This window comes from Chelonoidis abingdonii, chromosome 17 (assembly GCF_003597395.2).
Source record: "Chelonoidis abingdonii isolate Lonesome George chromosome 17, CheloAbing_2.0, whole genome shotgun sequence".
In the NCBI taxonomy this organism is placed as follows: domain Eukaryota; kingdom Metazoa; phylum Chordata; order Testudines; family Testudinidae; genus Chelonoidis; species Chelonoidis abingdonii.
In genome coordinates this window covers 10655617-10668858 of record NC_133785.1, presented here as the reverse complement: position 1 = coordinate 10668858, position 13242 = coordinate 10655617, and the positions used below count along the sequence as shown (strand labels likewise).

General features: G+C 50.0%; 1 protein-coding gene across 3 annotated transcripts in view; it reads right to left on the bottom strand.

Annotated features, from left to right (window-relative positions):
- The window catches only part of PC (pyruvate carboxylase), a 248923-nt gene extending 238052 nt beyond the window's left edge, over nucleotides 1–10871 (bottom strand). For 2 of the 3 annotated variants that reach the window (XM_075073286.1, XM_032804323.2), the window contains exon 1: nucleotides 10799–10866. The gene's annotated coding sequence lies outside the window, so the exon portion shown is untranslated. Of the gene's footprint in view, nucleotides 1–10798 lie in introns of all 3 variants that reach the window. The other variant, XM_032804324.2, reaches the window with a different exon arrangement.
- Nucleotides 10872–13242: the final 2371 nt, after the last annotated feature.

The following is a 13242-nucleotide window of genomic DNA, read 5'->3' as shown; positions in this document are numbered from 1 at the left end:
AGCAATTGGTCCTGAATTGGCACTCTCAGTTGGGTCCCGCCAGAACCACATCGTCACAACCTCATCAAATTGTCTCTGAATGATTTACAAAATAGTGACAATGAGCTTTTGCCCTTCAGAACATAGGAATCACTGGATCAGACTGAAGGTCCATGTTGTCCAGCCTCTTGTCCCTAACAGCGGCCGGCACCACATCAGGGCCGCCGGAGGAGGGGGTGGGGGGGCAAGTGGGGCAATTTGCCCCAGGCCCTGGGCCCCGCAAGCCCTGGCCCGGCGGCGGTCCGGGTCTTCAGTGGGGAGGGGGCCTTCAGTGCTGCCGAAGATGCGGAGCAACTGAAGGGCACCTGCCGCCGAAATGCCGCCAAAGACCTGGACCGCCACTGGGTTAGTACGAGCGCTGCAGCTCCCCTGCTTTGTCCCAGGCCCCCTAAATCTTCTGGGCAGCCCTGCATCACAAGAGGAACCCCACACTTACAGGATAAACTGCCCAAGGAAAAGTTTCCTCTTGACTTCTAAAAATTAGAGATCAGTTTACAGCCTGAAGGTTTTATCTCATTTCAGATTTATTGAATCAACTCTGGACATTTTTGTTATAGTCAGACTATAAATAAGGCACAGATTTTTTTTATCACTGAGGGGGATTAATCATTAGAACAGCTGATCAAGGGACGGTGTGGATTCTCCATCACCTGGAGTCTATAATTCAAGACTGCACGTCTCGCTGAAAGGATCCACTCTTGCCCAACCACCAAGCTGGGCTAGAGGCAGGAATGGCTGGGGGGGATTCTCAGGCCTCTGTTACGCAGGCAGTCAGATTCGATGGCCAGAAGAGTCGCTTCAAAAATCCAGAAGAGCTTGATTTTTTACACTACCAACCCTAGCACAGCATTAAAGCTAGCGTTTGCATTTAATATTGCCTTTACCCAATACAGACAAATATCATGAGACACTCGGGTCCCTTTGTAATGTTGTGTTAGGAAACTGAGCCAGTTACGTAGTACAAATTACAAACAGATGCACCAATATTAACATTTGTATTGTAGTAGTATCTGGAAACTAGCTGAGTTGGAGCCCCCACTGGGTGTGCACAGGCCCCAGCCAAGGTCAGGGCCCCTCACCCCTCAGGTGCTGGGTGTCATGCTGATCCTGACAAAGATTGAGGGGCCCTGCATCATGCTAGACACCACACAGAGCCCTGAAAACTGAGATTGGGGGCTTTTCATCATGTTGGACACTTCACAGACCTCGATGGAAACTGAGGGGGAACCCATCATGCTGGGGAGCAACACAGACCCTTTGGAGTTCAGGGGAATCCTCCACTCTGCAATGTGCCACACACAGACCCACCCTGGCTGAGACTGGGGGTGAGGGGGAGGAAGCATCGTTCTGGGCAGCACCCAAACACATGGTAAAAGACAGTACCTGCTCCAAAGACATAAAAGATGAAGGAGAAGATGGAAGCACAGTGGTAAGGGTGCTAGTGAGAGACTTAGGAGACCCAGGTTCAATTCCCTCCTCCACCAGAGATCCTGAGCATGTCTCTTAGTCTCTCTGTGCCTCAATTTGCCCATCTGTAAAATGGGGATAACAGCTCTGCCCTACCTTATGGGGCATAATTATTAGTTAAACTGGAGAAGACTGGGATTAATACGAGAATCGAAAGGTGAATAAGGACCTGGTTGAAGGGGAGACTACAAACAGGTCATAGTGAAAGGTGAACTATTAGGCTGGAGGGAGGTTACTAGTGGAGTTCCTCTGGGATCGATCTTAGAACCAATCTTAGTTAACATTTTCATTAATGACCATGGCACAAAAAATGAGCATGTGTTAATAAAATTTGCAGATGACAAAGTTGGGAGGTATTGCCAATACGGAGGAGGACTGGAAAACCGTACAAGAAGATTTGGATGACCTTGAAAACTGGAGTAATAGAAATGGAATGAAACTGAATAGCATAAGATCATGCACTTAGGGCCTAACAATAAGAATTTTTGCTATAAGCTGGGGACGTATCAGTTGGAAGCAACAGAGGAGGGAAAAGAGCGGAGTATATTGGTCAATCAAAGCGTGACTATAAACCATCAGTGTGACGCGGCTGCGAAAAAGGCTAATGCAATCCTACGATGCATCAGGCAAGGTATTCCCAGTAGAGATAGGGAAGTGTTATTACCATTATACAAGGCACTGCTGAGACCATGTTTAAGAACAATGAATTCAAATGGAACAGGTGCGGAGAAGGCCTACTAGGAAGATCAGAGGAATGCAGAATCTACCTTACAAGAGGAGAGTTAAACGTAACAAATCAAGTTCCTTAACAAAACGAAGGCCGAGGGGAGATACAATTGCTCTCTATAAATACATCAGAGGGATAAACACCAGGGAGGGAGAGGAGTTATTTAAGGGCCAATGTTGGCACACACGAAAAGGATGTAAAAAGGCCACTGATCAGTTTGAGCTAGAAATTAGACCAGGTTTCTAACCATCAGAGGAGTAAAGTCCTGGAATAGCCTTTCAAGGGGAATAGTGGAGGCAAAAAACCTAAACTTGTTTCAATACTGAGCTTGATAAGTTTATGGAGAGGATGGTACAATGAGACTGCCTACAATGACATGTGGCCCTTCAGAGATTGCTTTTAGCAAGTATCTCCAGCTGCCAGAGATGGGACACTAGATGGGGAGGGTTCTGAGTTATTACGGAGAATTCTTCCCCGGGTGTCTGGCTGAAGGGTCTCAACCACATATTCAGGGTCTAACTGATCACCATATGGCCTGTGATGTGCAAGAGGTCAGACTAGATGATCATGATGGTCCCTTCTGGCCTTGAAGTCTATAAACATGTTTAAGGGGAGCTGGAGGTTTTCCGGGCACTACAGCAATATGAGGGGCAGGTAAATAGAGAAGCGGATGAGACAAACCAGCAGATAGGATAACTGGTGGATACTACAGTGATGAGGGGTTGGTCACATCAGAAAGACAGACAGACAGACTTCTTAAGCAGTGAGGAGCTGCGACTGCAACACCCAGCATGACTGGGCTTGCAATCACAGCACAGCGACTGCAACAACACTATGCCAGAGGAACACAACAGCAGTCTTTGCAGATGGAGTCCCTTCTGTTTTTGTTTACTGCATGTTGTTACTGGGTTGTACAGCTCACAGTTGTGCCGGTGTGCACCCCTCTGCCCCCCTTCGCCATTGAGCGGCGAGCTTAATTCTGAAAGCCAACTGTGTTTTGCTCCCGAGCACTGAACCACACATTATCTCGTCCTCCTCCCCTTCTCACACAAGGAATGATGAAGCAGAAGCAGCCAGATGCAGACATGGAGGAGAAATCCTCGCACCTGTCCCCTGTGGAGGAATCCAAGGCAAGAAGGCTCAGCTGATTAGCTACAGCTTGCAGCACAGTGGAAGTTACTTGGGATTGCAAAGTGCTCCTCCCATATGACAGAATGTATATGGGGACTGCCTCTGTGCCTGCAGAATGCTCCATTCACACACACACACACGTATATGTGCCTGCAAAGCGCTTCCCCCTACATGTGTGTGCAAAGCAACCCCCCTGCACTCTCATGTGAGCCCCTGCAAACTGCTCCCCACTACACTCACAGGTATGCAAACTGCTCCCCTATGCACACACCTGTGCCTGGAATAAGGTGACCAGATAGCAAGTATGAAAGCCCGGGACAGGGGTGGAGGTAATAGATGTCTGTATAAAACAAAGCCCTGAATATCAGGACTATCCCTATAAAATCAGACATCTAGTCATCCTAGCCTGCAAAGCACTCTCCCTCCATGTGAGTGCGCGCGCATAAAACACACTCAGTCATGCACACCTGCAAACTGCTCCCCACTGCATACGTATACTCATGTGTGTGCCTGCAAAATATTCCCACACAGATGTCCACCTGGCATGTGCAAATTACTCCCCCATACACGTGTCTGCAAACTTCTCCCCCTATAAATATCTTCCACAAGCCATTTAAAATCCTCCCTTTCACAGCGCCAGGTGCAAGGGACGATATTCACAGATTCCGAAATCAGCTGATTGCTATGATCCTGGTTCAGAATTGCTCCGGCTTCACCCTGGAAGTCAAAGATGGCAGATCTACTGCCTCTCTGCCCACTCCAGTGCACAGAGACTGATGCCAGAAACCCCAAGTTATCCCAAAGAATAAGGAGGGGAATTTCACAGGGGGGCTACAAGGTTGTTGTCCAGTGGCTCAAGATGACATTTGGCCACCAAATGGAAGACACAAATATAGAAGCAAACTTAGCATGAGAGAACGTTGCTGAGGCAACAGCCTTTGTCCCCCAGGGAATGGTGCTGTGTTCTTCCCCACTCTCCAAGATCCAAAACACACATGCTGGATGCCACTCCAGATGCCTGCACTGATACCAGTGTGCTCTACTATCAGGCAGCACCACCTCTGCAGGCATCAGGTAGGATTACTGGCTATCTAGGAGAGTTCAAATTACACCTGATGAGTAATCCTTCTATGGCTCTCTGTGCCTGGATCTCAAAGCACTCTACAGACATGAAGGAAGTCGCAAAGTCTCTGAGTGAGGTTAGCCTTACCCCACCTTTTTACAGATGGGGAAACTGAGGCACAAGCTGGCCATGCCCAAGGTCACACAGCAAGTCAATGGTACACATGGGAACAGAACACAGGAGTCCCACTTGATCCCCACTCCCCTCAAGGATGTGGGAACAAAATCCAGGCTTCCTGACTCCTTGTTCTGCCCATTCTCTCCTCTAACCACTAGACCTACCTCCTCCTTCCAGAGCTGGGAACAGAACCCAGGAGTCCTGAGGGCCCCAGCCCACTGCATTATCCACAGCACCAACACCTAGATGTCCCCAGAGATTAAATCACTATAATTTCTCTCAACTTTTACTACCCTGGTAAATCATTTATTACCATGACCCTTTAATAGCCTCGCTAAGGGCTTACTCATCCTGCTGCCCCACATCATTAACTGATCAATGTTTAAATAATTAGCTAATTAGCCTCTTATTGAAATAAAAAACTTTCATCAGACACCTCCGGAAGACAAACTACATTGTATTACAAGCCACATGGGCAAGCCAGTAAAGGGAGAGGGCCATACCAGACACAGCCGCTATACACTGCTCTACAGTGATCACTGTAGCCAGGATAAGCTGTCCTAACCCTGAAGCCAGGGAAATTGCAGACACATAATGCCTTAAAGGAGACTCCATTATGGGTTTGACACAGAATCTACTAGATCGGATTCTTTGCCCTGGGTTATACAGAGCTGGTGGGATAATAGGGTTACTTTTCCACTGAACATTTGGGTCCCCCCACACAGAAATTTAGATACCAACAAATATCAGCCAAAACCAGAAATAATTTAATTTGAAAGTCACATCATGGTGCTTCCTGCTCCCATTCTCCGCCAGCCTCCCTGGCCAGAGTATGTCTCCCATGATGCAGCAGTCTCCCCCCCTTGCAGAAGGCAGGTGGTATATATATATCATGGTAATACCTGGTCACAGTGCATCTTTGGAAAATGTAATTCAGCTGCCTTATGTTCCCATTCCCCTCTCTTGGCTGAGTTCTTTCGTCAGACTACATCTCCCATGATGCAGCACAATACCTCTTCTTGATGAGGGGAGGCAGTGTTTCATGGAAGTCCACTGCCATGATGCATGATGGGAGATGAAGTCCAGCCAAGGAGCCTAGCAAACAGAGAATGGGGACATGAGGCAACCAAACTACAATTCCCATGAGACACTGCAGCTGTATTTCCAAATCAAAACATTTTAGGTTTTGGGCATTTGTTTTTTTGACAAAAAAATCCAAGCGTTCCATGGAAAGCAGACAATTTTCAACAAAAATTATGTCTAACCAAAAACTCACTTCTCCATTAACAAAAAAAAGTTTTGACAACCAAATTTCAGCCACCTCTAGTGTTCTGCAGGAGGCCAGACTAGATGATCAGAATGGTCCCTTCTAGCCTTAAAAACTGTGAAGCCAATTAGGGAAATAAAATTGGGTCTGTTCTCTCTTTACAATCCAGCCTGAAAGGATCTTGTCCAAACACTTTTTCTGCTTAAAATATTAGATCTTAAAACACAGCTTCCGTTTTGCCAGAGGTCATTTTGGAAGATCATGCAGGGTGGGAGTTCTCCTTATCTGAGGGACTGAGTTGACTGAATGAAAATTAACTTAGTTTAAAAAAAAAAAAAGTCTTCATCCAGAGCCAAAAGAGAGTACGGATCCTCATTTTCCTCTTAAGTAGGAGTGCACCTAGAGGAAACAGCTGTGTGGTCTAGTAGGTAGAGCACTGGACTGTGATTCAGGATTCTGATCCCAGCTCTGCCACTAGCCTGCTGGGTGACTGTGGGCAAGTCGCTTTCCCTTTTCTGTGCCTCAGTTTCCCCATCTGTAAAATGGAGCTAGAGATACTGACCTCCTTTGTGAGGTACTTTGTCTATGGATGAAAAGTGCTATAGAAAAGCTGGGTATAATTATTATCATCATCAATTACCCTCAAATTGTTATATACATGAGGCTGAGCGTTAAGAACTGCACTACTCTTGCAGCCTGGGGCACGGTCTGTGAGGATAATGCAAGATGGATGAGCTAAAGCCAAACATGCTCCTGTAGATTTGAGGCCTGCAGCAACTGGCTGTGCCCCCAACCCTGTTCCACGCAGAGCCTAAATCCCTGACACGGCAAGATTGAGATTAGAAAGCTGCTGTCAGTTTCAGAGACAAGGAAGCAGCTGGGAAACCCTCTGGGAGGAAAGGCAGCATGGTGCTCCAAGTCAGCACTGCAAGGAGCAAAAAGTTCCTGGGGAAGATACAAAGCTCTCAGCTAGGCAGGGTGAGACCTGAGCACACACAGCGATGAGAGGCAGGGAGGACAATCCGTGTCTTGGGCTGAAAAGGAGACTCACATTTTGTCACGATAGAGGCAATGAGGGAAGCTGTATTGCAAGGAAAGCTCTTCCCACCATGCCATCTAATTGTGAGCTCATGGGGGAGCAGCATGATCTGGGGGCCGGGGGGTGTATGCTAGATTGGAACTAAGTAGACCTGGATTCTGTTCCCAGCTCTGCCACTAACCTGCTGTGTGATCCCAGGCAAGTTCCTCTCCCACCCTTTGTCCATTTAGACCAGAGGTCAGCAACCTTTCAGAAGTGCTGTGCCGAGTCTTCATTTATTCACTCTAATTTAAGGTTTCGCGTGCCAGTAATATATTTTAATGTTTTTAGAAGGTCTCTTTCTATACGTCTATAATATATAACTAAACTATTGTTGTATGTAAAGTAAATAAGGTTTTAAAAATGTTTAAGAAACTTCACTTAAAATTAAATTAACATGCAGAGCCCCCTGGACTGGTGGCTAGGACCCAGGCAGTACGAATGCCACTGAATATCAGCTCGCATGCCACCTTCGGCACACGTGCCATAGGTTTCCTACCCTTGATTTAGACTGTGAGCGTCTCTTCAGGGCAGAGACTGTCTTTCACTATGTGCCGGCACAGTGCCTAGACTGATGGAGAGCCATCCAGCACCCTTTCTGACATGACCCCCATCTTGGTTGAGGGGTCTGTGCAACACCCAGCACAGCTGGACCCTCCCCTGATTATGTCTGGGACCATCAGTTGTTACCATTATACTAATTAGTAATAACGTCACAGCAGGAAGATCAGTAAGACACGCTCCGGCAACTTCAACACACAGGAGCAATGCTCCATTCACACAGCGCCAAGCTGCCAACTTCAGAGCTAAACACAGAGACCTTGCCCCATAAGCTAAAGCTCCGTCCCGGGAGGCAGATCCACATTCCCTCCCACATCCGCTCAGATGACAGCATCCTCTCCAGCTAGAGACCGTTGTGAGGACCAGGCCCACAAGCCCACCCAGGTGATGGCCATCATGGGCCCCACTACAAACCATGCCCTCCTGTCTCAATAGACGGATCAGTTTTCCCACCGTAGTGGTGCATCTTTTCCCTTCATCCCATTAAGTCCCTCCCCATTTGCCACTACCCGAATCAGACCCTGAGCTCCAATCACAGAGCAGAAAGCCAGATACCTCATGCCTCTACAGACAGAAGTTAGCACAGAAAACATAGCCCTAGCGATGGTGCCCTCTCAATACATACCAGCACTAGGCTCCCTTACAAACCTGAAGGCTACTTCCAGACCTTACCTCCCTTCCCATTAGAGACCAGTACCTGACACAACCAGTATGATCAACGGTCTCAACCATTCTGAGTGGTCCATGGGATCAGAGAAGGGGTCCCATTGGGGAGAATGGCCTGTATCATGGGGGTTGTGAGGAGAGATCAATCCAAGGCTGTCAGGCAGCACATCACAAGAGATCTTTCAAGATGTCCATGGCTGCAATTGAAACAGATGCCTGGTGTGGCACCAGCATCCCCGGAGTGATAATTACCAGGCCATGAATCTTCACTAACGTAAGAGTTATGGCTGAGATTGTATCACACGTGTTCAAAGACAGCTCTAAAGGGCTACACACTCAAGAATGCTGCAGGTGAAAGCTTTGTTGGTATTAACCTTAACTCTGCCCACTCTGTATCCCCAAGCTCTCACAAAAATGCCCTAAAAGAAAAACATACCCGCATGTCTAGTCGGGTATGCCAATGGGTATGAAATGATATAACCCACACAGCCTCTTCCCGAGGCAGAGTCCTATACTGGTATACCCTTATTATTATTATTATATTAAGCCTTCAACCTTACAGCAATACAGACCAATTAACCCTGCCCCTGCACTACAAACTGTGCCACCCCAATAGAGACTAGTGCAGGTCCTATACACTACATAGCACAGCCCCATTTCTCCAACACAGAACATTTACCAAATACCACAGACTTGTCCATCCTTCCCAGTATAGCCCAGTCTGTCCCCTCTCATTACAACAGCAGAAGACCCACACCCAGTCCATACTGAGGAATACAGACTGGTCCATATTGAAGCAACAAGAACTAAGGGTGACTCCATATTACAGGGATATAGACCCACTCAATCCAGAGAGATGGAATTGCTCCACGGTGTCAGAAGGCCAAGGATAGGTCTACACCAAGAGATAGGTACTACTCCATATTAAGGGGTAGAGACTCTAGGTCTGGGTCCATATCACAGAGTTACAGAGCATTCTCAATTGGGGAAGGGAACCTGGCCACAAGCTTCTCTATTTTCTAAGGGAGGTATAATTTATGAGAGAGGGAACTAAGCCAATTCTCACCTGAGGTTGTTCCAGTCCCTACTGAAAGATAGAGACAAGTTAATAATGTGAGGGAAAGGAGATACAGACCAATCTCCCACAATGCTTCTTGCCACACAGTGCCCCAAAGGGCACTAGGGTGGTCACATCCAAACCCTCTGTGGGGAGAAGAGAGAAAAGTTTGTAGTGGGCATCTGGGACTGGTCCATATGCGCCATGTAGCAGAGTCCATACTGGGTGGCAAAGGGTACCCTAAGATGGTTCCCTGAGAAGGAAATATAGGCATTGGAGCAGTCTGTATTAGGGAGACCCCACAGTGGGTAGAAAGGAGGTGGGTTTGTATGCGACAGCTGGGACTGGTCCAGATAGAGCAATACAGCACTGGAGATTCACAGGGAAGCCCAAATCAGTCCCCTGGAGATGTCAGGACCCCTAATATGGACTGGTCTGAGGAGGCACAGCTCACTTCCTGAGATAGTCTGGTCCATACGGCATGATACAGGCTAGTCCCCAAAAGAAGCATGCACTAGTCTGACAGCCTGGCATTCCAGAGGAACCCCAATTGAGCCCCTGCCAGGGACTGTTCCATATAGGACAATACAATCCAGTCCACACGTGAGTGTGAAGGCCTCAGACTGGTTTGTAATGAGGAGAGAAGCAGATCCATAAGGGTGATAATCCAGACCAGTCCCCAAGAAAGATCCATATCAGCAAAGAGTGGCAGTTCAATCACTGGTACACATGTGGCAATTCAGCCCAGTCCATACAGGGATGACAAGAGAAACAGAGAAGAAGGGACTAGTCCATATGAAGCCATACAACCTAGTATATGCCAGTAACAGGGGAGCCCAGCCCAGTCCTTGACAGGTGTGTTCATACAACCTGGTTCGGGGGTGGGGGAGGAAGAAGACTGGACCAAACAAGGAGGAGAGAGAGTCCAGCACTGGTGCATATGAAGGAATACAGCCTAACCCATATGGGGAAGGGAGGGAGGAGCTGGTCCATACCGTGCAATAAAGCCCAGTGTATACAGGCTGAAGAGCAACTGGAATATGCAGTGAGGAGAGGCCTAGCCCTGGTCCATACGGGACCATACAACTTAGTCCATCAGGAAGGAGCAGGAGATGGTTCATACAGGAGGGAGCCCAGCCCTGGTCAATACAGGGGATGGAGAGCGTTCATCCCTGGTCTATGCAGGAGGGGAGGAGAGGCTGGTCCAAATTCTGGAGGTGCAGCCCTGATCCATACAAGACAATAAAGCCCAGTTCACAGGTGAAGGAACTAGTTCATATGCAGTGATAGTCCATATGGAGAGAGTAAGGGCTGATTCATATGCAAGGGGAGGGGGTGTCCAGCCCTGGTCCCTGCGGGGGGGGAGGCTGGTCCATACAGGGGAGAGGGGCTCCAGCTCCAGTCCATACAGGACAGAGGGGCTGGTCCTTACGGGGAAGAAGGGGTCCAGCCCTGGTCGATGCAGGGGGAACGGGTGTCCAGCCTTGGCCGACGCGGGGGGAAGGGGTGGTCCATATGGGGGTGCCGGGACCCCAGCCCTCCCTGTCCCAGCGGATCCCTCTTACCCCGCGGCACGCCAGCCACTTGCTCCCCGGCTGTCAGGTACCAGCCACCGCAACTTCCTCAGGCACCTCCGCCCCCTCGAACCCTGCCCCGCCCACCTCGCTTCTCATTGGCTGTTCCTTTAGAAAGCCACCGCCCATTGGTCGCTTTTGCCACACCCCCATCTCCCCTCGGTCGCGCCCCCAGAGCCCGATCTGTGGCCGAGCGGACCTGTCACTCACCGGTTCAAGCCTGGCGCCATCCCGCCCCCCCCGTGCCTTGACCACCTCTCTGTTGGCCTCCCCTGAGATCTGATGCCTGGCATTGGCCAGCATCTCTCATTCATTTTTTCTATTGGAGAAAGTAAGTGTCAATCGACGTCCCAAAGCCCCGCCTAAAGGGGACGTGGCTGCACCATGGTGAACCCGCCCCCATCTAGGAACGGACATTGGCTGGCCGACTAAGACCTCTCCTGCCGCGATTGGTTGGAGGAAGGAAGGGGCGGGCCCCAACGTAGTGGGCGAGACGGAGTGACTCATTCAGCCAGCCAGGCAGGGGAGACGTGACTGTAACACTATGCAGGGATGGGCGCTCCAGCTGGGAAGATGAGGCGCGTGCTGGCCGAGTGTGGGGACAGTGCCTGGGCGCTGCATGGGGATGGGGACCCTGCCTGAGGCTGCACACTGGCTGGGCTGGAACAGTCCCACTCCCCAGGGTCTGTAACAGCCAAACAGCGAGCGGCGTCAGGCGGCGGGGCAGGATTGTGTCCCCAGCACCGCCCCCCTTACATACCCTGAGCTGCCTTCTCGGGCTTGCAACTCTGCCTTGCAAGGCCCCTACGCCAGGGCCCCATCAGCAGCGCAGGGCTCCATCGCTCTGGGGCGGTGAAGTGGCTCCTGGAAAGCAGGCAAGAGAACCCAAAGTGACCTCCCTCATATAATCAGGCCAGGAGAGAGCTGTCAGACTCTGAGCCCAGGGAATCCACCTTCACTGTGCCTAGTGTAGGGCTTATACCACACAGAGGACTTGTTCTGATTCCATCCACCTGCATATCTCTGTCCCACCCAGCCAGCCACCCCCTGCCGTGTCCTTCGGAGCAAGTCCCTGCTAATGAGCCCTTCTGCTGCAAGGTGACTGGGAAGTGATAATGGATGGCATTATTGGTAGCTGCTCCTCCACACATCATAAACTTGGAGTGGGTGATGGAAATGAACCAGCAAGTAGAAAAGAGAAAGAGGATGCTGAGGGGATCATCCCAGGGAGCAATCCCTGATAAGAGCACTGTAGCTGCGCAAATATGTACATCATCACTGTGCCCATTTTCTGCAGCACTGCAGTTCATGCTTTTACAGATCCTCTCTGAAAGGTATTAGCATGGCTAGTACTCTCTCTTTAGGCAGGCTGAGCTCATCAGGGCTTGCAAAGCTAATGGGGGGCAAGGCCTACAGAACACCCTACTACTGCAGGAAACGGAGGATCAGGGCTCAGCACGGGACGCTCACCCTTGAAAGACTGCTGAGCCCAGCATGGTGCTAGGGTAGAGTGACCAGACAGCAAATGTGAAAAATCAGGCCAGGGGGTGGAGGGTAATAGGAGCCTATATAAGAAAAAGACCCAAAAATCAGTACTGTCCCTATAAAATCAGGACATCTGGTCACCCGATGCTAGGGGTTGCTGTGGGGTGGTGAGCTCAGCAAAGGACACGCTCTCCGTGCAGTCAGTGCAGATGCCTATGTCCCAATGCAGCAGTAGAGGGTGCTGTGCACTTCATAATGCTGCATTTTGGAGAGGGACATAGAACCAAGCTTTTCCTGTTCCACTAAGGGTCTCTTTCTAGACCGTAGCCCCAGAGCTCACTGCAGTTAAACACCAGAAAGAGAAGCTCTGATCTCCCCAGCAGCCTCTGGGGGTCAGGGCTTCCTTTCCACACCTTTGCTGCTCCCCCTTTGCAGCACCATCGCAGATTTGATTCTCCACTGAATTTACAAATACTCAGGAGTCACACACAAGCAGCAGCAGCATGGGGATAGGGCTGCATCAAATCACTTTAGGGGGTCGTTGCTTTCCCAGAGGGACCATTTATTCAGGATTCAAGATGTTATGCCCCTATGAGTCTTAGATGTGAACAAGAGAGACTGGTTTCCACTGCCACTACACCCATGATCAGGGCCGGCTCCAGGCCCCAGTGCGCCAAGCGTGTGCTTGGGGCGGCATGCCGCGGGGGGCACTCTGCCAGTTGCCAGGAGGGCGGCAGGCGGCTCCGGTGGACCTCCCGCAGGTGTCCCTGCGGAGAGTCCGCTGGTCCTGCAGCTTCAGGGGAGCATCCACAGCAGCTGTGGGAGCAGCAGAGCACCCCCCGCAGCGTGCCGCCGTGCTTGGGGCAGCAAAATGGCTAGAGCCGGCCCTGCCCATGATGCAAGCACTGGAGCAGGTTTAATCCTTAGTAGGTACTGTATATTACAGCATC